This window comes from Hylobates moloch, unplaced genomic scaffold (genome assembly GCF_009828535.3).
Source record: "Hylobates moloch isolate HMO894 unplaced genomic scaffold, HMol_V3 SCAFFOLD_4, whole genome shotgun sequence".
NCBI lineage: Eukaryota > Metazoa > Chordata > Mammalia > Primates > Hylobatidae > Hylobates > Hylobates moloch.
The window spans coordinates 91,204,604-91,230,657 of NW_026652279.1; positions in this window are offsets into that span (position 1 = coordinate 91,204,604).

A 26,054-nucleotide genomic window follows, 5' to 3' on the forward strand; every position below is an offset into this window, starting at 1 on the left:
ACTGATGGTTGAGGCCCAATAGCTCCAGCTCCGAAGCTGATGTGAGGCCTGCCCCATGCCAGCCTATAGCTCACACTTCAACCAATCAATCACACTCAATGTGATTGTTCTTCAGGGAGACAGTAAAATCTCAGATATGCTTTATTCTGGATGAAATGTTGGGCCACAAGTCTGGAAGACTGTCATTTTGTCACAGTTCAGCCGGTGGCTCCATCATGGGCACTCACACCCTATCAGCCTTGAGCACTTTGGCAGGAGATGCCCAAACATTTAGAGCAGTGTACAGGGCTGGCTTTCCCCAACAGAGGAGGCCTCCATCCACGGTGTCAGCAAATGCAGGCCTTACAGTTCTATGGCTGGGCATGCTGGTGGCTGCAGTTTAATAAGCGGATAGACTTGGCCGTTTATAAAATGCATCTCTAGGATTCTGTACATCATTGACTCTTGCCCCGAGCGACCAAAGATGATCCCTGATCCCCATGGGCTTACTGCCCAGCAGACGACAGCAGGCAGGAACGGTTACTGCCTTCTTGCATTACTCCTGGTAAATCTGGTACCTCTGGGTGCAAGGAGCTGAGGAAAAGAGCTTCAAGCACTCAGGAACAGGAGAGGTTGCTTCTGGCTGGGCAGGTTGGAGAGGTGGTCAGGGGACCCTGGGGTGGATGTTGAAAATTATCGGAGCTGAGGACAAAGAGCTTTAAGCGCTCAGGATTAGGAGAGGTTGCTTCTGGCTGGGCAGGTCGGGGAGGTGGCCAGGGGATCCTGGGGTGGGTGTTGAAAATTATCCTGGGAAAGAGTCCCCGAGTATTCCCCTTGAAATGTCTAAGCAGTCATCTTCACTTCAGCCAAGCCCAGGCAGTGGGGCAGAACTATTTTTCTTCTTTTGCTTTCTCCCATGGTCAAAGCCTGAAAATGCAGGCGTCATTCTCAAGTGGCTCTTGCTATGGAGCTGAGGACCCTGACTAGCAGAGGCTGATGTACCAGAGACATGTATACCCTCACAGGTGGCAGGGACCAGAGAGAGCCAAATGCTTGTGCCCAAAGACTGCAGTAAGAAACTTTGTGACTGTTCCTTCAGTCCAAAGTTAACGCTGATCAGCAGGTACCTGAGGTCTTAAAGCCATTTTATTAACCCAGATATAGGTTAGGTATGAGGCATGTGAGGTGTAAGAAGTGTGCTTACGATTTTTAAAGACTCCCTTGATGAGTCCAGGAGCCTTGGCTAACAGGAATTCCTTCTGAATTGCATGGGAGTCAGCATTTACCTGCAATTCCAGGTCTTTCCCACCAGAGTGCAGCAGTACACAGCCAGCTCTGACTTCAGAAATCACTTTAATTTGGAATTCATTTATTAATAGAAATCTGTACACTTGTCTTTACTAGAAAAGGAAAAGGCATGGGCTGAGGCACATCTACCATAAAGACAAAATCCAGAAGTACATTACTTTAGGAACCAAAGTTATGTAACCCTTTTGAGCCTCCGTGAATCCGAGCTTGCAGGGGTTTGTGAGAAACAAAGCAGGGCCTCTCAATTTTTCATGCGCATACAAGTCACCTGGACATCTTGTTAAATGCAGATTCTGATTTAGGAGGTGAGGGCTGAGAATCTGTGTTTCTAACATGCTCTGGGTGATGCTGCTAGTCCGTGAACCCCACAGACTTTCAGGAGCGAGTGATCAGAGCACTGTCTTATCCAGGGTCTTCACACATGCTGTTGCCTCCCATGAGGAGGGTCCCCATCTTGTGGCACAGAGTAAAAGTTTATTAAGCAATATCAAATGTATATTATGTCCCTTGAGGTGCAGACATGCACTGTACGAGGAAAGCCCAAGCAGAAGGCAAATCCAGAATTGGCAGAGCCAGGCCAAAACATTTCTATGTTCCCCTTGGGGAAAAAGAGGAGGAAATTGCACTTTTTATGAACGAGTTTAGCTTGGCTTCCTTTTGACTCCACACTCATTATGTACTACCTGTAGTATTTAATATAGTTAATGTAATATTGATCATCAATAAAGCAGAGGGAGTTTTAGAAGGCTTGACCTTCAGTGTTAACCCATGGTGGTGGGACAATTGTTGGTGACATTGGATCCTTCTCTTCCTCAGGCCTTCAAACCAATGGCTCCTCTGGGGTGGCTTCGATCAAGGTGAGATTGGTTTTGTCTTCTCTGTCTTCAGGTTTGACCAGGGGCTCTTCATGCTGCCCACAGGCTGCATGTAGAGTGCTCCATCTGGCCTCCAGGTTCTATGGCTCCTCCCTCTCCTCGATCCCCTGGAATTTCGTTGGACTCTTCGTACCTGGGAACCAGGTGGAGCAGTCTGCATGCAACCTATGGGGTAGCGTGAAGAGCAGTTGTCTTTGGAGCCAAGAAGCCTGGAAATAAAGGGAGACCATGCCACCAGGTGGCTAGCATTTGGCAGTTGGAGATGCCCTGTATTGACATCACCTGGGTGCTTGTTTAAGATGTGGCTTTATGGGACCCATTGAATTAAGACCCCTGGAAGTGGATTAGAGAGCCCCCCCACCCCACCTTTTTTTTTTTTTTTTTTTTTTTTTTTTTTTTTTTTTTTTGAGACAGAGTCTCACTCTGTTGCCCAGGTTGGAGTGCAATGGCACGATCTCAGCTCACTGCAACCTCTCCCTCCCAGGTTCAAGCAATTCTCCTGCCTCAGCCTCCCAAGTAGCTAGGATTACAGGCACCCACCACAATGCCCGGCTAATTTTTTGTATTTTTAGTAGAGACAGGGTTTCACCATGTTGGCCAGGCTGGCCTCAAACTCCTGCCCTCAGGTGATCCACCTGCTTGGCCTCCCAAAGTGCTGGGATTACAGGCATGAGCCACCGCACCCAGCCTAGAGAGCCCTTTTGCACACTGAATTTTGAGACTTGCTTCTCAGCAGGAAGCCAGGGATGCCTTTGGGAGAGCATGAATGGCAAAGAGGTACCTGCCTTTGGCTCTGGAAGTGATGGGCAACTTTCCCATGAGCAAGGAACCCTGGAGCACTTGTATTTTTGCCCCAGTGGCAAGAACACCTGCTCTGTAAGGACTCCACTGAGTCCCAGCTAAGGGGCTGGTTTCTTTCCCTGGTGGGGTGAAGGGAGCAGCTTTTCCTCCTTAAAATGCCATACCCATTTCATTGGTGCTGCTGCCTTTCCTGGACCTTTAAGATGAGGCAAGAGATAACGGTCTTAAACACACACCTTGAAAATACGGAGGACTCTGCACAAATAGCACCCTGTAAACCAAAAATAAAATATAAGCTCCCCCAACTGACTCAATGGACCTCTCCTCTCAGCCAAGGGGATTCCAAAGTAAACCTGAAAAACTAGTTTAGGCCACCATGGGAAGGGGGGCAGTGGTTAGATACGCTTCATTATACTCTCCTGCCTTTGGAATTCAGGAACAGCTGAACAGCATTAAATTAAAAGAGATCTTAAGATTAACAAAACAGACTCTTGGTAGCAATAAGGTACCAAATTCCAACCTGACTCTAGCATAACATCACATGACAGATAGCAGGCCCTGAAAGAAATCAAAGTATTTTCCCTCTAAAAGTATTTTCCCTCTAAATATATTTCTTTGACATATTTTGAAACAGCACTGCAAAGCTGTCTCTTGAGGAAGTTTACATTCTTCCCTTTCCAGGTCTTTTTCTGATCCTGGAGAGATTAGCTGAGAGTCTAGCACCTTTAAAAAGTCTGAGTAGGAAGCATTTGCCATCTATTGCCTCTAAGGGCAGCTACCTATAGCACTTCACAGAATAAGAACTTTGGTCTCCACAACCCTTTATCTTAACCAAAACACTCCTTTCTATTGATTCCAGGTCTTTAAATAATAACTAAATTCTCTCGACCAATTGCCAATCAGGAAATCTTTGAATCTCCTATGACCTGTAAGCCCCTGCTCCAAGTTGTCCTGTCCTTCCAGAGCGAACCAATATACACCTTACATGTATTGATTGATGTCTGCCTATAACTTCCCTTTCCCTGAAATGTAGGAAATCAAGCTGGAACCCAATCACCTTGGGCACATGTTCTTAGGACCCCCTAGAGCTGCATGTCATGGGTCATGGTCCTCACATTTCACTCAGAATAATTCTCTTCAAATTATTTTACAGAGTTTGGCTTTTTCAACAACAACTCGAACCAGCAAGAAAGTGTGGAAAATAGTGCTGATGAGAAAAATCCAGTTTTCTAGGCTAGAGGCGTGGGTCTGCCCAAATGCTGAGAGGCTTCTCCAACATGGCTCACCGCTCCTAGAAGTGGTGTGTGGCCGAGCTTGTGCAGAATATCATATCAGGACATACCTGCACCAGTTAGTCTAGGCCAGATCTTTTGACTGTGGGAGAGATTGGCTCCTCTGACCTGCATGCTGTTAGTAAATCAATGGCCACTTTCCCCCGATGAATGAATTTGGGAATAGTACCCGAATCAGAAAAGTTTCTGAGGATTTCTCTGGAATTCCAAGGATCTGTAAATCCTGTGGCTGGCTGGGAGCCTACTTTGATGATCTTTAATGCAGAAGAGGATGTATTTGAGCATCTGGCCTGGAAATTGACTAAATCTGTCTATAGCATAATTGGTTCAGAAAGCTGGAAGACAAATCGAGAATGGTGGGTGTAAATAGAAGAAAAGGTGGCAGAAGGGGAGCCAGATGGATGAGCTGAGACACAAAACACACACAAGCAAAGGCTGCTTGGGATGCCAGCAGAGCACATTTGCATCTGGGGTCCAGAATAGGACAGTCACAAGGGAGTCTCCTTGGCTTGGAGCTGTCTAGACCCAACCTCCAGCTCCCAAGACAGAGCCTGCCCCTAACCAGCAAGAACCCAACCACCTTCCACATGGGGCAATCCCTGACCACACTGGGATAGGTGGTCCAAACTGGCTTTATTAGTGAATTCAGAACACAAACAATTCATAGAAAAATCAGTGGATTTCTTAGAGAATTTAGGCTCAAGGCTGATGCAGAGGTCTCATCAGAGACAGATTCGGGAAAGATGATTTCTTGGTTGCTATATATAATTTTTCCTTTTGCACAGTGCCATTCCAAGGCAGCCTAAATACATTCTGTTTGCAGTTCTGTCAGGGTGTGGTAGAGTATCTTGCATGTGGTGGGCCCTCAATACTATGTTTGGTGATAGAGAGATTTCCTTATTTGATCAAGCCTTGCTGCATCCAGGAGGGAATCAATAGTTAAAAATGTCTGCTGCTAAGTTGCTTCTCATGCTCATTTGCCGGCGGTGAGTGAGAGAGGGTGTTGCCAAGCAGGCTTAACTTCCATCTGCACTCAACAGATACCTATAATTAAAAAATAATAAATTTTGTATTTACTTACAAACACTGAAGCAATTTTCAGAGTATCAAAAAGAGCCTGGGAGAGACCGTCGCAGTGAGAGATGACATTGAGCCAGGTGCATTTAACAGCACAACAATAAATAATTATGTTGCCCTTTTCAGAGCCGCGACGCATGACCCATCCAATTAAGCCTCCTGGAGTCTCCTTCTGATGGCCCATAGTTCACGACATCCTTCCCACATTTGTCATAACAGCTTTGTTTTCTGTATCTGCTTTCTTTCACAGTTTGCACCCCATGCAGTCAAATTTCATGCTTCCAAAATGAAAAATAAAACTGCTAGTTCTTGTCTCTTTGGGGGAAATTAGTCTTATTTCTCCCATAAATCATAAGCATGCTTCAGCTGTAAACAGAGCATTAGCAACTCTGGAAGTACATTAACTTCCGTTATTGGCAAGACCTGAGGTTACTGAGAGTGATTTATTTGTTGATTTTGACTTAGGGAGGGGAGGGCAGGTAGCTGCAGAGTGGGTGGGAGGTATGGGTTATTAAAAATTTCAGTAGAAGGAAGTAAGTTCTCATCCAGGCAGCCCCAGTTTATGCTGGTTGTCACAGCATAAGTATTAAGAGCATCCCTTTCCCTCTAAAAGTGTCCCAGCTTGGATGATAAATTATATGGTCACTCTGATTAAAGTGCAGTGAAAATAAGGAGCAAAATCTTGTTTTGTGAATGAAGCCAGACACAAAAGGCCACATGTTGTGTGATCTCATTTATATGAAACATCCAGAATAAGCAAATCCATAGAGGGAGAAAGTGGATTAGTGGTTGCCAGGGGCTGGGGGTTCCTGGGGGAAATGGGAAATGATTGCTAATGGGTATGAGATTTCTTTTTGGGTGAGAAAAATGTTCTAAAATTGATTGTGGTGATGGCTGCATGCCTCTGTAAATATGCTAAAAACCATTGAATTGTACATGTTAAATGGGTAAATTGGATGGCACGTAGATTATAGGTCAATAAAGCTGTTCTATTAAAACAAAGGTTAAAAAAATGTTAAACTACATAAATCTCAGAAAGGGAAAACAAACAAACAAACAAAAAGCTTGCATTCTGTCCTTCTGCTCGTGAGCACTCTGCCCTCTCAGGGCTGGTCCCTCTGAAACAGCTGATTCATTTGAAGGATGTGGTGGCACATGCGGGGATCTGGAGGGCCAGCCTCCTGCACACAACTGTATTTTTATGATTTTGTTGGAGCAAGAAAGGGAGCATGAGTTTCCCACAGTCATCGCTGAACATCAAGGTGTGTGTGTTGGCCTTTAAATGGCAGGGGAGCTGGTCGGGGGACCGGCAGGAACATCAGGTACGTAAAGAGCCCAGCAATGACAGCTTGGCTGGAAGGAAGAAGACAGAGGATTCTGATAGGGATTCACCCTTGCCCAGTCATGCCCAATGCCTGTGAGTTCCCATTTAGGGAGAAGAAGAGAGGAGTTATAGAATGTGGGTGAAGGTAGGCATGGGGGGAGCAGGAGTTTCAGTCTCCCCAAAGGAATTGAGCCCATGATTCCGCAGGTAGCACAGGGGTGGGGCCAGATCTGCCCTCTGAGGTCAGGAACTCTAGGGAACAGAGGACAGCCACTGAGGGGCCTCTTGATGCTTAGACCTCTCAGCCTAGTGCTTTGAAAGGGATTATGGGACCTAGAATGAGCCCTGTTCCTGATCCATCTCCCAGCATTGGGATCCTCCTTCAAAAGAAGGGAGTTGAAACATGTGAGGAGACTAAACATTTACCCTGCACATTTGTATATCCTCACCCCCTAGAACAGAGTCTGGCGCTCAGGAGTATGTGGTTGGACAGATGCACAACACAAAGGGTTCAGATGAGCTGATAAGGTTCCCTGGGGCAGCCTGTGTCCCAACCCAAGGCCCAGGGTATTTGGTCTGGGTCACCAACAGAGGGTGCTAGACACCTTCAGAACAAGGCTGGGTCTGGGGCCAGGGCCTGTCTGGAGGTGATGGAGTTCTCTCCTCATTGCAGACAGAGGTGGAGCTGGGGCAGGACTTGAGCCCCAGTATCCACACATTCAGCGAAGGGAGGAAACAAATCTGTTCCCTGCTTGGGCATTTCCCCAGCATTACAAAAGGAAAACCAACCCCTTGAATGGATAGAGGATAGGATCCGTGTTGGGTTTGCTCACTGGTCTATCCCCAAGGGCCCGCACACAGTGCCTGGACAGAGAGGGCATGTGAGAGTAGGAGGGAATGTGGGAAAACCAGACGGGAGAGGGGCCACAGTGTTCTGAGGCCTTATCTCTGGCCTTTGCCTAGTGAGTCTTAGAAACAAGAGTTACACGTGAACTCCTGTACACCACACAGTGGAGTCTGTGCCTGGGCTGGTCTTTCAGCTGGATAGAGCTAGGTAAGGAAAAGGCTCAAGCAGGTCTCATTAGCTATGCAGAGAAGACAATTTCCAGGAGTATGCACCTCTTCACACCACCCTCCCCACTCCCCAAACCAAGTCCATAAAAACAGAGGAGACAAAGCAAAGAAGGAACAGAGCAAAAATGATATCAAAACCCTCCTACAAAGGGCCAGCACATTGGGCCACCATGTCTTCAGGTGAGAGTGTCCATTTGATATTTTGAGAGTCAGAGATGGGGCTGCTGAGGTCACAGGTGAATCCAGGAATGGAAGAAATGGAGCTGAATGCATCTGCTGTTGAGCTGCTCATCATATAGTTTTCCGCATTTCACATACTTGTCTATTTTTCCCTTTATTGCAAGGAAATACTCGTTGTGTGCAAGGAAATCAGCAGGAAAAGGGGGCAGTCAGGAGTCAATGGGAGAGCCAGACAAACAAAGGAACGCTGTTCTTCAAAAACGAAGCCTGGCAACTGTCGCCCAGGGCTGGCTGTGAAACACTAACGCATCTGCAGGCATCTCCTCTGTGGGCAGCAGTCTTGCCACCTGCAAGGTTGCTCAAAGACAAATGTTGTAAGAACAAACCAAAAGAGCTTATGATGTTGTCCAGTGCGAGTCCCTCACAGTGGCACATTCTGCTGAGAGGGTCAGGTGTTATAACAGTGAATCGATGAGGAGGAGTTGAAAAGTTTTCTTCTTCCTGTGGGTTTAGCGTTCCCACATAAGCTTGAACAGTTGAAAGTGCCTGTGAACTCCTTATTTTTTGTTTTAAATTCTCCTGGGACATGTTCCATAGAATCTTAGGATTTTAGAATGGAAAGGAAAAAACAATAAGACCTTCAAAGTCTCTTCCTTATATTTACAGTTGGAGAAAGCCAAACACTGTGGTGGGTAGTGTCTGAGCCACACCTCAATACACACACCACACACACATACTCACACACTCACACAGAGAAAAAAGGGTAGTAAGGATGAATCTTCCTGATATTAAACACCAGCTAAAGGCCATTCCGTTGCATCTTGTTTATGGCTCTGCAGCTCACATCAGGGGCCCAGCTCTCCCCATGGCTGTGGAGTTCCCTGAGCACCACCAGCCCTCTTGCCAGAGAGTGTGAGTCTTGGCCATGGGGTGCCTTCCTTGCTTCTCAAGGACTTGGAAAGTGTTCTTAGAGTGAAACTAGAAAAATTTACCCATAAAGGATTAGCCATCTGTGAGAATTAACTAAGAAGAATTATTGGTAAACATGTCACCAAAGACATTGGAAACATCCAAAACTCAAGCTGACTCAAGGAGGAAATGTGGCCTGTGGTGATAATAGAGTATATGGAGTCCTAACCATGCCCTGTTTCGAGAAGGGCAGTGAGAATCCACAGGATGGCTTGCTCTGTAGGCCAAAGGCGTGAAGAGAAGAGAGGAAGTCAGGGAAGCCAGGCTCACCTCCCCTTCTCCCCACACACAGGGAGCTGGGGTGCCGGTTAAACCTCCAGAAGCCATCCAGCAAGTCTGTCCCCAGAGTCAGGAGGGAGATTCCCTCCCAGCACCTGGGCCAGGAGAACATTCTGAATGTCGACCAGCACCAGCATCTGATTTTCCACCCTGGAACTGTCTACAGAGGCAGAATGCCCTGAGCAGGTGGTAGCCTCCCCTTCTCAGTGCATTTCTCATTGTAAGTGCATAACTTGTTACTCTAGGGTGGGGGAAGCATAAATAGTAAAACAGGCCCAAGACAAGAGCAGTGCTCTCTTTATTAGTTTTCTGGGGCTACTGTAACAAATGACCACAAATTGAGTGACTTAAAACAACAGAAATTCATTCTCTCACAGTTCTAGAAGTGAGGAGTCGGAAATCAAGGTATCAGAAAGGCCACACTTCCTCTGAAGGTTCTAGGGAATAATCCCTGTTTGCCTCTTTCAGCTCCTGGTGGCTCTAGGCTTATTGGCTTGTGGCTGCATCACTCCAGTCTCTGCTTCCTTCTTCGGGCAGCCTTCTCCCCTGTGTATCAAATCTCTCCCACCTTTCTCTTAATAAGGATACCTGTCATTGGACTTAGGGCCCACCCTAAATCCAGGATGATTTCATCTCAAGATCCTTAACTTAAGGACACTTTTTCTAAATAAGGTCACAGTCACAGTTTCCACAGGTTAGGACTTGGCCATATCTTTTTGAGGGCCATGATTCAACCCGCTACACTGACCCACATCAGTGTCCCAGGCCTGCCATGCTAGGCCAGCCTCTGGGGGATGTACACTTTCACAGGGATAGCCAACCCATTGAACTGTCCGGGGGCAAACTGCCTTCATCAAGGTAGCATCGTGCTCTTATTTTAAGCTAATTTTGCTGACCACTTCAGCTCTGCCATTGTATATGAAAATGTACCCGTGAAGGTGTCCTTAGCTGGTCCCCACTGCCTGCAAACCAAATGCTCAGCCTTGAGGAGCACATCACATGACAGACAGAGTCGACTTTCAGAAAATGTCTGGGAAATTTCCCCCTCTGTGGTCAAGAAGCTTCTAGAGAAGGTTGGGTATTCCTGGATATGGAGTAAAAAGAGAGGCTTGGCTAAACTCATTTATTAAAAAATGCAGTTTCCTTGTGTTTTTTCCCTAGGGGAACATACAAAGGGCTTGTCCCGGCTCTGCCAGTCCTGGATTTGCCTTCCACTCTGGCTTTCCTTCTGACCGTGCAGGTCAGCACCTCGAGGGACAGCAGCTCTGCACAGACATGCTCAGCCTCAGAGCAGCTGCCAGGCATGGCAGAGGCTCAAAGTGCTTCAGCCCATGCTTCAGTGAGTGTCTGGCAACCAGGAATAGATAAGGAATGGGAATAGCCACTTAGAGGCAGGACACACAGTGGGTCAGGCCTTAGAATCTAGACTCAGACTGGGTTTGAACGTTGGACCTGCCACTGGCCAACGATATGACAGTGATCAGATTCCTTAATCTCTCTGAGCTTCATCTGAAAAGTGAGCAGTTGTGAAGACTGAACAAGTTTCCCAGGTAAACTGCTGAACATTCTGTGCTGGCTCTCAGTGTGTGTTCAGTAAGCATTCCTTGTTAAGGCTGTTCTAATTATTAAGAGGAAAGAAATTGGCCTATTCCGCCCCTTTATCAGATCCCTCAAAGCCCAGGGCTAATGGATTGGAAACAGAACTGTGAAATAATCACCTCCACCCCGTGAACTCCTCCACTTTCTCACCTCTCTTGTCATTGCAAATGCATTTTCAATCACTCAGAGACTTTGTCTTGATCGTCTAATTTGTGTAAAATAATGCAAGGTTGGTTTTCTAGATCTGAGGAGCCAGGAGGAAAGAAGTTATGATGACAGGCTCTGTCATTGTCTCCTACCATAGTCCTGTAGGTCTGGAAGAGCTTCAAGCTACACGTTGCCTTCTCAATCTGCCACTCTCTTGCAGAGTGCTCTGAACAAGAACTGTTAATAATTGCTTCCCAACTAAAGAGCCCAGTGCAGCCCACAGAATACCTGACAGAAGGCCCAGCCAGTAGAGCTTAACTGGGGACTGGGGAAGAAAGGACAAAATGCCTCTCGCAAGTGACGTCCTCACTACTGCAGCATAATAGCCCAGCACACGAGGCATTTGTCTGATCCTCACTCCACCAACAGAAAGCAATTGGGGTGGAACCTCCCTGTCATCAGCTCCCATGCAGTCCTGAATGAACCCTCTTGCCTTGACCCACTCACCCCTCACACACCTCCTCCCCCATCAGATGGCTTTTTTCTCCCTTTCCTCCAATGCCAAGTTATTTCTACCCCACGGCCTTTGAACAACCTCCACCTCCCGTCAGATACACTTTTTCTCAGACCTTTGCAGGGCTGGCTCCATCTCCTCACTCAAGTCTCAACTCAAACATCACCTCCTACAAGGCTATGTGGTCTAAATAAATACTCCCACTCCTTCCCTGGTCAATGAGCCTGTTTTGTTTTCTTCATAGCACTTCTCTGTATTTGATATGGTCTTATTCTATGTTTACAATTTGTTGCCTGTTTTCATTTCCCAGGAGGTCAAAGGGCTCTGTTAAGCTGTGCACATTGTCAAGTTCCCAAGCGCTAATAAAGAGGGTCTGCAGGAGGCGGAGGAGGAGAGGGAGGATCTGGACGCTGAGGCTGGTGAATGACGTTACTGGGGGAGCTGAGGAGGACTAGGAAGAGCATTCCAGGTGAGGGTATCAGCAGAAACGAAGCTCGGAGGCCCGAATGTTGGTGAGACTGTCAATGCTGAGTGATGACACTGGTCCTTGGCAATGAGACTTGACTGCTACTGCTCTGGCAACTTCAAGTCCTGCCCAGGGTGGATGGGAACGGGGATGAGGAATGCACCCAGGAGGGTTTTGGTGGAGTCCTGGAAGCCTGTGGGAGGCCAAGAAACAGCGATGGTGAAGGAGTGGAGACCCCGGGGTCATCGCTGCGAGCTACAGCACAAGCCCAGGAGCAGGAAATGAGTCACTGGAGGCTCCCAGAGGCAGTCAGCAGGGCGAAACTTTCAAGCCAGATCCCGCAGTAAAGCAAGCCCCGACTCTCCCTGAGAGGGAGGCATTATTTAATAACTGTCCGCAGCGGGAGATGCTGGGTGCGTGCATCAGGAAGGGTGGAAAGACAGCTCTTACTTAATCACAGTGCTGATCCATTACTCAACTCACAGAGTGCATCTTGTCCATCTGCCAGGGGCCAAGAGTTGGGTTCTTGGCTCTGCCTCCAGCTGCATCTCAGCGATCGGCATTTCCTTGGTTTTTCTTTTTATGGGATTAGGCTGTTCACTCCCTCATCTGCCTCTTAAGGAAACAGGGAAGATTATCTGACTAATATCTGTAAAGTTCTTTGGAGACCCATTGAGAATGAACCAAAGATTACTGGAATAGCGATACTGTACTTAAGTTTACACGGCTATTTTTTGAAAAACCTTAAAGAGCCTTGCTGATGATGGAGTGGATTTTCTTACAGTATAGTTCAACTTTCATTCTTTAGCCTCCAGAGACGTAAGTTGAACCTGGACCCAGGATCACAGTGATGTTACTTATTCACTTACTGGGTTGTTAACATGTTTAGTACTGAGTTGTAGAGTTCTTGATATGTTTCAAATATAAATCATTTGTCAGATAAGTATATATATGTGTGTGTGTTTGTCCCGTATATATCTCCAATTTATGGTTTACCTATTAATTTTCTTAAGAGCGCTTTTTGATGAACAGAACTTTTAAATGTTATATATGTATATACATTTATTTCAATAGCTTTCAGAGTACAAATGTTTTTTGGTTACGTGGATGAATTGTATAGTGTTGAAGTCTGAGATTTTAATACACTCGTCACCCTAATAGTGTACATTGTACCTCATCCACTTCTGAGTCTCCGAAGTACATTATACCACTCTGTATGCCTTTGTGTACCCACAGCTTAGATCCCACTTTTAAGTGAGAACATACCTTTTTGGTTTCCCATTCCTGAGTTACTTCACTTAGAATAACGGCTTCCAGCTCCATACTAGTTGCTGCAAAAGACATTATTTTGTTCTTTTTTATAGCCAAGTAATAGTCCATGGTATTGGCTGGGCGTGGTGGCTCATGCCTGTAATCCCAGCACTTTGGGAGGCTGAGACAGGTGGATCACCTGAGGTCAGGAGTTCGAGACCAGTCTGGCCAACATGGTGAAACCCTGTCTCTACTAAAAATACAAAATTAGCCGGGCATAGTGATGCGCACCTGCAATCCCCACCACTCGGGAGGCTGAGGCAGGAGAATCACTTGAACCTAGGAGGTGGAGGTTGCTGTGAGCTGACATCGCGCCATCGCACTCCAGCCTGGGCAAAAAGAGCAAAACTCCATCTAAAAATAAAAATAAAAAATAGCCCATGGTGTATGTATATATCTCTATCTCTATCTCTATCTATCTGTCTATCTATCTATCTATCTATCTATCTATCTATCTATCTATCTATATGACATTTTCTTTATCCACTTATTGGTTGATGGATACTTAGGTTGATTCCATTGCAACTGTGAATTGTGCTGTGATAAATATCATACAGATGTCTTTTTGATATAATGACTTCTTTTCCTTTGAGTAGATACCCAGTAGGGGGGTTGCTGGATTGAATAGTAGATCTACTTTTAGTTCTTTAAGAAATCTTCATACTATTTTCCATAATGGTTGTACTAATTTACACTCCCACCAGCTGTGTACAAGTTTTTCACCATCTCCATATCAGCATCTATTGTTTTTTGACTTTTTAATAATGGCCATTCTTGCTGTAATAAGGTGGTGTCTCACTGTGATTTTAATTTGCATTGCCCTGATGATTAGTGATGTTGAGCATTTTTTCTTATGTTTATTGGCCATGTGTATATCTTCTTTTGAGAAATATCTATTCATGTCCTTTGCCCACTTTTTGATGGGATTATTTGTGTTTTTCTTCTTGTTGATTTCTTTGAATTCCTTGTGGATTCTAGATACTAGTCCTTTGTCAGATACAAAGTTTGCAAATATTTTCTCCCATTCTGTGGGCTGTTTACTCTACTACTTATTTCTTTTGCTGTGCAGAAGCTTTTTAGTTTAATTAGGTCCCATGTATTTATTTTTGTTTTTGTTGCATTTGCTTTTGGGTTTGTCGTCATAAATTCTTTGCCTAGGCCAATGTCCAGAAGAGTTTTTCTTAGATTTTCTTCTAGAATTTTTATGGTTTCAGGTCTTAGACTTAAGTCTTTGATCCAGCTTGAGTTGATTTTTGTATAAGTGAAAGATAGAGATCTAGTTTCATTCTTCAGCATGTGGCTATCCAGTTTTCTCAGCACCACTTATTGAATACGGTATTGTTTCCCTGATTTATGTTGTTGCATGCTTTGTTGAAGATCAGTTCAACAAAGTATTTGGCTGTATTTCTGAGTTCTCTATTCTGTTCCATTGGTCTATGTATCTATTTTTATACCAATACCATGCTGTTTTGGTAACTACAGCCTTGTAGTGTAATTTGAAGTCAGGTAATGTGATTGTTCCAGATTTGCTCTTTTTCTTAGGATCACTTTGGCTATTAGGATTTTTTTTTCTAATTCCCTGAAAAATGATATTGGTATTTTGATAGGAATTAGATTGAATCTGTAGATTGTGTTGGGCAGTATGGTCATTTTTACAATGTTGATTCTCCCAATCCATGACCGTGAGGTATATTTCCATTTGTTTGTGTCATTTATGATTTCTTTCAGCAGTGTTTTGTAGTCCTCTTTATAGAGATATTTCACCTCCTTGGTTAAGTATATTCCAGGCATTTTTTACAGCTATTGTAAAAGGGATTGAGTTCTTGATTTGATTCTCAACTTGATTGTTGTTGGTGTATAGCAGTGCTACTGCTTTGTGTACATTGGTCTTGTAACCTGAGACTTTATTAAATTCATTTATTAAATCTCAGAATTTTTTGGAGGAGTCCTTAGAGTTTTCTAGGTATAAGATCATATTATTAAGCAAACAGGGATAGTTTGACTTTCTCTTTTCCAATCTGGATGCCTTTATTTCTTTCTTTGGCCTAATTGCTCTGGATGGGACTTCCAGTACTATGTCGAATAGAAGTGGTGAAAGTGGGCATCCTTGTCTTGTTTCAGTTCTTATGGGGAATGCTTTCAACTTTTCCCCATTTAGTATGATGTTGGCTGTGGGTTTGTCATATGCAGCTTTCATTATTTTAAGGTATGTTCCTTCTATGCCTAGTTTGTTGAGGGTTTTCATCATAAAAGTTTGCTGGGCTTTATCAAATGTTTTCCTGCACCTATTGAGATGATCATATGGTTTTTGTTTTTAATTCTTCTTGTGTGATGTATCTCATTTATTGACTTATGTGTGTTAAACCATCCTGCATCTCTGGGCTGAGATCCACTTGATGATAATGTATTGTCTTTTTGATGTGCTACTAGATGCAGTTTGCTGGTGTTTTGTTGAGGATTTTAGCATCTATGTTCATCAGGGATGCTGGTGTGTAGTTTTCTTTTTTGTTATGTCCCTTCCTTGTTTTGGTATTGGAGTGATACTGGCTTCATAGAATGAGTTAGTGAGGAGTTCCTCTTTCTCAATCTTTTGGAATAGTTTCAGTAGGATTGTTACCAATTCTAAAGGTCTGGTAGAATTTGGCTGTGAATCCATCTGAACCTGGGCTTTTCTTTCATTTGTTTGCAATTTTTAAAAAATTACTGATTCAGCCTTACTGCCTGACTGCTGGGATAAAAATCACAGACTTTTCCTGCTGAGCCCAGCACTGCACCTGTGCCTCTACTAAAAGAAACTTTCCACAAGTGGAACATTCTGGGACTCAAGGCTTGCTCTCTGAATTCTTTTGTCCCACAGGTTGCTCCCTTGATGTGGTGTATTCCTCCTTCCCCTAGAAGTAGGAATCCCTGAGAGCCAGGCTACTGGGAGCTTTGCTACTCCTATGGGTCTAGCTGCCCAGTGGGGCTGTCACACTCTAAGCTGGTGTTGGGGAATGCCTGCAAGGGATCCAGAGATGTGATCTGTCCTCAAGTCTCTCAACAGTGGGTGCCAGCACCAGTTCTGACAGGGGTGGCAGGAGAGTGATGTAGGTTCTGTGAGATTCCTTAGTTATAGTCTTAGTGCACTGGCTTTCTCAAATGCTGGTTGTGGTAAGAATGAACTGGTCACTTGTACAGACTCAGGACTCTTGGTTAGCCAGGGTGATGCAGACAATGGAGATAATTGAGACCACACACAAGTGGTATAAATATATATATGTGATATAAATATATAGTGGTGTATATATATCATATTTTATATATATTTATACATATAATTTTCCCTATATATAATTTTTATAATATATGCAATTTATATATACATAGTTCTATAATATATGAAAAAAGATCTATAATGGAATATTATTCAGCCTTTTAAAAATGACATTATAGTAAGTGAAATTAGCTAGATCAAAAAGGACAAATAGTGTACTCAAAATAGTCATATTCATAAAGACAGAAAGTAAAATAGTGGTTACCAGGGGCTGGGTAGAGGAGAGAATGAGGAGTTACTATTTAATGGGTACAGAGTTTCAGTCTGGGATGATGAAAGAGTTTTGATATGGATGGTGGTGATGGTTATATAACAATGAAAATGTACTTAATACCACTAAATTGTACACTTAAAAAGGGTTAAAATGGTAAATGCTATGTAAATTTTACCACGAAAAATAATTTAAAATACCAGCAAGGGTACTACATTCCTTATTTTATAGGAGAGGAAAACAAGGCACAGACACCAAGGAACTTGCTCGAAGCCATAGAGCTAGGCAGGGGCAGAATTAGAACATGCCTACACAAAACGAGCTTCCAACCTATGCTCCCAGCAGTTTCCTGTATTGTCTCTTTCAAAGGTATTTTTTCGTGGTAATAGTTATAATGGCACAAATTCGCACAATTTAAATGTACAATGATTTGGCTGAATTGTGGACTATTTAGTATATCCATTTAGTATATTATAGAACCATTAAAGTTATGTTCCTGAAGAATTTTCTAATAACATGGATAAATTATCTACAATTTATTTACACACTAAGTGGGGAAAATGTCAGTATACAAAAGTGAACTTACATTATGATCCCAGTTTTATTTTTTAAAATTATACAAAGGCATAGTTTAAGTATGGCTAAGCATTAAAAGAAGGGATTATATTTAAGTTATAATGAATTTATTTTGGAATTGTAAAATTTGAAGTTTTTTTTCCAATACTTTTCTGAGTGTTTCTGTATTCATTATCTAATTGCTGTGTAGCAAATTCTACCCAAATTTAGTAACTTACATAAATAACAAGCATTTCTTTTCTGTCACCGTTTCTGAGGGCCAGGACTTTGGAAACAGGTGGACCGACAGCTCTAGCTTGAGATTTCTCATGAGGATCAGTCAGGGCTGTGGTCACTTGAAGGCTCAACTGGGGCTGGAAGATCTGCTTCCAGGGAGTCTCATTCACGTGGCTGGCAGGATGGGTCCCCTCCACAGTTGTCTTGGAGTGTCTTCACAACACAGCAGCTGACTTGCCCCAGAGCGAATCCTACCCGCAAAACCAAGGAGGACACTGAAATGCCTTCTATGACCTGGCCTCAGATGTCGCACATTATCACTTCCACAGTATTCTATGAGATCCACAGACTAATCCTAATTCATGCGAGGGGACTGCACATGGGAATGAGTTCCAGGAGGTGTTCATCATCTTGGAGGCTGCTTCTGCAGTGTCAAATTTTGTAAACTAATGCGTGACAATGTAGAATCAGGATTATGCCTCTGGGTATTCCTCCTCACAACCCATAATCTTAGTCTAATGATGAGAAAACATCAAGCAAACCCAAATTGAGAGATATTCTACAACATACCTGGCCAGCACTCAAAACTGTCAGGGTGCTGATAAACAAGGAAAGACTGAGAAGGTCAGAGGAGACTAAGGAGACGTGATGATTAAATGTAATGTGGGATTCTGGATGAGATCCTGGAACAGAAAAAGTACACTAGTAGAAATACTGGTGAAATACAAATAATGCCTGGAGTTTCATTGATGATACTGTACCAATGTTAATTTCTTGTTTTTGACAAATGTACCATGGTAATGAAAGGGGTTACCATTAGTGGAAACTGCATGGGAGGTATATGAGAACTGTGTGTACTCTATTTGCAACTTTTCTGTAAAATTAAAACTATTCCAAAATAAAAAGTTTATTTAAAAAATATATTAATATTTCTTTTTAAAATAAACTTTAAAAATTAAATATTAATACATATAAAATAAAATATTAATATACTTTTTATTTTGGAATAGTTTTAATTTTACAGAAAAGTTGCAAATAGAGTACACACAGTTCTCATATACCTCCCATGCAGTTTCCACTAATGGTAACCCCTTTCATTACCATGGTACACTTGTCAAAAACAAGAAATTAACATTGGTACAGTATAATAAAAAATAAAAAAAATTAATAAAATACATAATAAAAAAAGAAATATAGTTTAAAATAAAGGTAAATATTTGACTGATTGGATTTATTTTAGAAGTAAAGGGGAATCTTGTTCTGAATAAGAAAGCAGAAAATTCAAAAAGGGGTCATGCAGAGCAGAGAACCACTGCCATTGGGAAGCTTGGCTCCCAATAAGTTTAATGGTTCTATAATATACTAAATGGATGGTCCACAATTGAGCCAAATGTTTAGACATTTAAATTGTTTCCATATTAGTGCTATTATAAATATTACCACAAAAAATACCTCAATGCATTTAAATGCGAATGTGATGATATGCATTATGAATTCTCAAGAGGGAAAGCTATTTCTTATGGAATAAATTTCAATGAAAAGCCATCAAAAGGAACTTTTCTCACATATCCTTTGTTGTCTTATGTGTTTTCAGCCTGATCATCGATGGTTCTAATCAGATGTCTGAGTTTGTCCTCAATGTTTCAAAGCTTGGCTCAGCAATAAAGGGTCTTTGGCCTTCTTTCTTTCAAGGGTGCCCTTGTTCTGTCCACAAGCACTTGCCGAGCACCTGCAGTGGGACCAGGGGCAGTGCCAGGGGCTAGTCACAAAGGTGATTAATACAGGCCCCTACTCTCCAGCTGATCTAAACCAATTTGATTTATGAGTGTGTCAGGTCCTTTTTGGTGGATGATGATGGCTTCCAATGATTAGGGGAATCCCACAGATGCCTCGGTCCAACCGCCTCCCAACAAAGTAATGCGCTAAAGTGAAAGCAAATTATAGGCCCTATTCCACAACATGAATCAACTTTCATTAGCAAGCAGGTAAAGAGCCGGTCACTCAACCTGTTCTGTCATTTTGGTGACTTCCTCAATCTCTGCTCTTTCAGGCCCTCCAACAGACACCCTGCAGGAAAGTTTCACTAAAGGCAAATGCGACTGTATCCTGACAATAGGTCAACTAAATCAAATCAACGGCAGAAGCTTCTGGTAGGTGGAAGGCCCAGGGACAAGCCGAGTTTAGACCTCGAGTGTGCTCTGTTCTGCCCATGAAAAGGCAGAGAGGCCTGTATTAGTCTTTCTGGCCCACAACGTAGCTTGAACTCCACCCATTCTGTAAGTGGAAAATTACATTCCGCATCCCTTACCCAAAGAGCAGGTCCTCTGGTGCAGATTCAGATAAGGATATTTGAAGTTGCTGCAGCCCATCTGGGCCATGGACTCCTTTTAGGGCTTTTCAAATGTTTGCTAATCACCCTTCATGTATGGGTCCCTGACTAAGATACTTCAAATACTAACTAAAAGCTCCAGGTTGTGGATAAAAATTGACACACACGTTATACTATTAGAGAAACATAACACAAAAATTAAAATAATTCGAATACAATGATAGGAGCAAATGTCTGTAAAAAGCACTCTAAGAACCCAGATGTGGAGCCGGGCGAGGAATTGGTGAGGCTCTCAGCGGTGGTGTTAGGGAAGTTTCTAGAGGAGCCAGTCTTAAGCAGAACTCCAAAGGATGGACAGATGTTTCTCAGGGGCCCCTGGGGAGAAAGGGATTCCAGGCACAGGGAGCCACTAAGGAAGGACAGAGAGCAGGAGAGAGTTGGTTACAGACAGACATGGCGTGGGATCTGAGCACGAGAGGTGGTGGGCATGGAGATTAGAATGGGAGCCAAGTGCCTGGAGTACCAGCTATTTGGGAGGCTGAGGCAGGAGGATACCTCAAGCCCAGGAGTTCCAGGCTGCAGTGAGCTGTGATTGCACCACTGCACTCCAGCGTGGGTGACAGAATGAGACCCCATCTCTAAAAAAAATTTAAAAGGGAGGGATTGAAAAGGGGAGGGAATCCAAGTCTCGAAGGCCACCCCAGACTGAGAAGTGTGGATTTGATCCTGTGGGTAAGAGCCATTTGAAGATTTTGAGTAGCATTTAAAGTGCACAACTGGATTGATATTTTTTTTGTTTTTTTTTGAGGCAGAGTCTCACTGTTGCCTAGGCTGGAGTGCAGTGGTGCGATCTCAGCTCACTGCAACCTCCGCCTCCCGGGTTCAAGCAATTCTCCTGCCTCAGCCTCCCGAGTAGTTGGGATTACAGGCATATGCCACCACACCGGGATAATTTTTTGTATTTTTAGTAGAGATGGGGTTTCACCATGTTGTTAGGCTGTTCTTGAACTCCTAAACTCAGATGATCCACCCTCCTCAGCCTCCCAAAGTGCTGGGATTACAGGCATGAGCCACCATATCTGGCCCAGATTGATCTTTTCAAATGTTATCTCTGGCAGTCATGTGGAGAAGAAGTGAAAGGGAAGAGAAATTGGAATTAGGGTAACAGAACTTGTAGTAACAATTCTGGCAACAGATGTTGATCGTGAGGTGAGGAAGTGGTAGGAAAGTTACCTTTCTGAGCATTTCCTTGGAGCCACACTGTATGTTGAGCACTTTACATCTATAGAATCATTTCATCTTCACAACCTTAGGAGGTAGGCACTATACTATGTCCATCTTAGACACGAAGAGAGCGAGGTCTGGATAAGCTTGCCAGATAAAATACAAGATACCCGGTTATATTTGAATTTCAGGCAAACCAGTAATACTTTTCTGGTATACATACGTCCCATGCGATATTTCATTTTCTAAATCTGGCACCCGAAGGCCTAGAAAGGTGAAGCAAGTTGCCCAAGATGTCCTAGCCGCCAAGTGCCAGCGCCAGAATTGGACTCGCGGGCAGGTGAGAGCCTACACTTGGCTCCACCCTGCCTGGCTGTGCCGCCTCTCACAGGTGGAGCTGGCTGGGCTCTCAGCCAACAGAGAGGGCTTGCAGGAGTGGAACCTTGGCCAGGCCACTCGAGTTCGTCTTCAGGCAGCTTCGTTTACCCTTTCTCTCTGCCTGCTTTATTTATTTATTTTTATTTTTTTTTTTTTTACTATACTTAGAGCAGGTCTGCAAACCTCCTATAAGCTATCTTAGTGCTGACAGAAAAATCCTGGCTTGTGACTAAGTCACTAAATCCCAGGAACTCCAAAGGTTTCTCTGCCCTAGGGTTCAGAACATTTTTCCAGCTCTCCCCTCCCACTGAGCACTGTAATTAGGAACTTATTCAGACCTGATCTGCAGACAATATGCATTGACAGCTCTGCATACCTGTTCCCACTGGCCTGGCATATGAAGCCGCAACTTAAACAGAACTGTTTTAAGAGATTTAATAAGGTTTCACCTGAGGCACAAAATACAATTGTACTTTCAACATTGGAATGTTTCAAACGTTTGACAAATGAATACTGGGTGCTGGTAATCCTGTGAAGTGCAGGGCGGAAATATTACTCTTTGGAGTTACTATCCTTACTAGTTTCATTTAAAAGACAGACATCAAAAAACAGACCCAGAACAACACAATGAATGTTGCAAGGAGGGAATACAGAGGAGCCGGTGGGAGTCCAGGAAGAAGGTGGGGTCATGAGGATCTGGCTGCTCACAAACCACCCCATCGGCATTGCTGGAGAGCTCATTAGGAATTCAGAATCAGGGACCCCAACCAGACCTACCGAATCAGACCCTGCATTTTTCTTTTTGCTTGTTTTCTGTTTTTCTGAGACAGGGTCTCAATCTGTCACCCAGGCTGCTGTGCAGTGCGGCAATCATAGCTCACTGCAGCCTCGAATTCCTGGGCTCAAACAATCTTCCTGCTTGTAGCTGGGACTGCAGGCGTATGCCACCATACTTGGCTAGTTTCATTATTTTTATTTTTGCAGAGGCAGGCTCTTGCTATGTTGACAAAGCTGGTCTTGAACTTGTGGGTTCAAACGATCCTCTCACCTTGGCCTCCCAAAGTGCTGGGATTACAGGCATGAGCCACCACAACCAGCCTTAATAAGATCTCCAAATGAGTCCTGTACACATTCAAGAGACATGACATTGAATAATAAGCACCATTCACTGCAGAGATGATACATGAATTGAATCTAGGAGGAATAGCTTTCCAAGTGGGGGTTTAGAGGGAAGGCATTAGAGGGAGAGGAAGCAGTAAGCAAGGGCATAAAGAAAAGAGACACATTCAGGAAATGACCCAAAACTTTGGTACATCCAGAGCCCAGTGGTACACAGGGAGCAGTAGCCAGGAGCCTGCAAAGGTTGGCAAAGATGCCTTAGAGAGGGGAAGATGGTGAGTGGCTTTCTTGCCACATGGGAGGGTTGGAGTTTTTAAAATAAAATTGTTCAAGCATACAAAAAAGTATCAGTAACAAGCATAAAATACAATAATGAGTATCAAGCATAAATAAAACCTTACAGATCAGCGTCCTGTGTATTCCCACCCACCCGTATTCCATTCTCCTCCCTTCTTCCTGAACCTGACTTCTGTTCTGAGTTTGGCCTTACCGTTCTTATGGATGTTTTTCATAATCTTCACACATGTGTTTGTATAGATAAATATACAAGATTGTTTTGCATGCTATTTTACTACTATGTATTTTACTACATAAACAATATGTATTTTACTACAATTTTACTTTCTGTTCGACACTGTTTTTTAAGACTTATTGTTGAGGCTGGACATGGTGGCTCATACCAGTAATCCTCCTAGCACTTTGGGAGGCTGTGGCAGTGGATCATTTGAGGTCAGGAGTTTGAGACCAGCCTGACCAACATGGTGAAACACCTTCTCTACTAAAAATACAAAAGTTAGCTGGGCGTGGTGGCGTGCGCCTGTAATCCCAGCTACTCGGGAGGCTGAGGCAAGAGAATTGCTTGAGGCCGGGAGGCAGAGGTTGCAGTGAGCCTCCGTCTCCAAAAAAAAAAAGACAAAAAAAAGACTTAACAGGGACGAGGCCCTAGTTAATTCATTTTTGACTACCTTAGAATACTTCTTTGGATGAATATGTCACGCTTGATTCTCCTAATGATGGATATTTTGTTGTTTCCAGTATAGACAATGCTGAAATGAGGGTGGTATGAGTCTCCTTGTATACATGCTTGAGTTTCTGTAGGGAACATTTCCAGGAGCAGAGTTGCTGGGTTATAGAATATGCACCTCTTCAACTTCTCTAGATAACATCATATTGTTTGCCAAAATGTTTGTACCGATTTACATTCCTACTAGGATAGCATGAAAGTTTCTGTTTCCCACATTCTCTCCAACACTTGATAGTGTCACATTTAAACGTTTTTGCATGAAAGAGGGATACACTCTCATACACATGAGATAGACATGAGAGTGGGATACAAAGTGGAAACACTTTGATGAGAATGGGATAACATCTCTTATTTGCTTTTGTTTGTTCAATTACTAGTGAACTTGAGCATGTCATTGTATATTTACCATCTATTTAGGTTTCCTCTTCTGTGAATGGCCAGTATATACCCATTGCCCACCTACCTCGTGGGTTGGTTGGCTGGAATTGATATGTAGGCTTATTAATATATTCTGGGTACAACTCCTTGATTAGTTATCTGTATTTACAACTTTTCTCCCAGGTTTGGCTGGCCTTTTTGTGGTGTTTATGGTGTTTTTTTGTTATACTTCAGCTTTAAATTTTAGTATAATCGAATGAATCTATGTTTTCCTTTTTGTTTTGTGTATATGCTTTGGACTTTATTCCCTTCCTTGATGTTGTAACAATATCCTCCTATAGTCTTCTTCTAAAAGTTTTAAAGTTTTGCTTTTCACATTTAGGTCTATGTTTATGCTTTTTCATATTGACAGTCAGTTGTCCCATTGCTATTTATTGAATAGTCCATTCTTTGCTTCTGAGCTATAACGTCACTTATGTCATAGATCAAGGTTACACAGGTGCATGGTCCATTGCTCTCTGTCCTGTGAGTCTATGTACATTTTCCTGCCTGTATGCCATAGTCCTATTGACAGAGCCTTAGAATAAGGAAGACATCTGAAAGATCAATGCTTCCAATAGTGCTGTAAATTTTTAACCTTTGCTGGTCCGCATGGACTCTGGGGTCATCTTGTTAAAGTACACACACACTCAACACTCACACTCACACTTATTGAATTCTACTGCACTGAACGTATAGAATAATCTGGAGGGAGATCTTTGAAATAGCCATCCCATCCACAAACATGAACTTATTTTTCATTTATTAGGTCTTGCCATGCCTTTCTATAAAGTTTTCTTTATTTCAATTTTAGAGACAAGAGTTCTCTCTGTCACCGACTGGAAGGCAGTGACACAAACATGGCTCACTGCAGTTTGTACCCCCTGGCCTCAAGCGATCCTCTCACCTCCACCTTCAGAGTAGCTGGGACTACAGTTGTGCGCCACCAAGCCTGGCTAACTTTTAAAACTTTTTTCTGTAGAAACAGGGTCTCGCCACATTGCCCAGGCTGGTCTGAAACTCCTGGCCTCAAGCAATCCTCCTACCTCAGCCTCCCAGAGTGCTGGGATTACAGATGTGAGCCATTGAGTGTGGCCTCTATAAAGTTTTATAATTTTCTAGGTAAAGGTATTGGACAGCTTTGGATTTTTTTCCTTAAGTACTTTATATTTTCTCTTGCTATTGTGAATGATTTCTTATTTTAAATTATATTTTCTGGTTTTGCTTTGTTTTTCAGATGATTTGTGCTTTTAGAACAAGTATACTTATGAATTGATCATTACACTTATAAATATGAGTAACTCACTAGAAGCACATCATTACCAGATTCAATTGTTGATTTGCTTGTCCTGCGTTCAACAATAGATACAACCAGTTTTGTGCTAACTCATTTGCTCATCTGCCCCTTTTATTAATCACTCATCTCCTAGTTTCACTGTGGGTCTGATGACCCCTTCTACACGGTAGCAGTTTCTTCTTTCACTTCTGGAAAAATCAATAATGTTTGCTTCGTTTTGTGGATTCTAGATAGAACCATCTGTGAGAGCTTTGTTGATTCAGTTCATTTCCTCAAGCAGCTAAAACTAAGTAAAAAAAAAAAAAAAAAAACCATGTAGGTGGCTCCTTCCATTTTCCAGATTAGCTCACAGGTACTGCACATTCATCTAATTGCCCCGAGTCCATACATTCATGTCACTAAAACAGTTTTAAAACAGACTTTTGTCCCCCTCTAAGTCTTTGATACTCATTTTAACTTCCACAGGAATATAAAACTTGAAGGGAAGAAACACCATGGTTTGTCTTGGAGCTGTGGTCCTTGACCTTAAGAGAAAAAAAAGAAAAATGTCCTGCTGGAATATTAGGCCCCTTCTTCCCCACCCCTCCCACATTGACACTGCCTTCACCGGGCTGTCTTCATCTCCTTCCATGTATTAGTTTCATATTGCTACCATAACATATCACTGCAAACTTGAGTGCTTAAAGCAACACCTGTTTACCATCTCACAGTTCTGGAGGTCAGAAGTCTGGTGGATCTCACTGGGCTAAAACCAA